The sequence below is a fragment of the Salvelinus fontinalis genome, chromosome 5 (genome assembly GCF_029448725.1).
Source record: "Salvelinus fontinalis isolate EN_2023a chromosome 5, ASM2944872v1, whole genome shotgun sequence".
Lineage (NCBI taxonomy): Eukaryota > Metazoa > Chordata > Actinopteri > Salmoniformes > Salmonidae > Salvelinus > Salvelinus fontinalis.
The window spans coordinates 61135887-61136297 of record NC_074669.1 but is presented as its reverse complement, the minus strand read 5'-3'; positions in this window follow the sequence as shown (position 1 = coordinate 61136297).

The window sequence follows — 411 nt, the reverse complement described above, 5'->3', positions numbered from 1 at the left end:
TTACATCTAATTGTTGTATAAGATGAATGAGTGAAGATGATACTGTTTGTAAAATTGTGTAATGTGATTTTGGACTGTTTAATGAAGGGAACTCCAATTCCCTTTTGAGTTTAACTAAATCAGAGGACCGTCCATGAGCCCAGTTCGGACCTGGCGTCATGAGACAGTCTTTTTCTGCTCTCCCGAAGAAAAAAAAACAATTTGAGAATTTCTCAACAGACCATGTTCTCTCGAGTCTGCCAATGAGGATGTGGTGATTGACAGAGTCAAAAGCCTTGGCCAGGTCAATGAATACGGCTGCACAGTATTGTTTCCTATCGATGGCGGTTACGATATCGTTTATGACCTTGAGCGTGGCTGAGGTGCACCCATGACCAGCTCTGAAACCAGATTGCATAGCGGAGAAGGTGT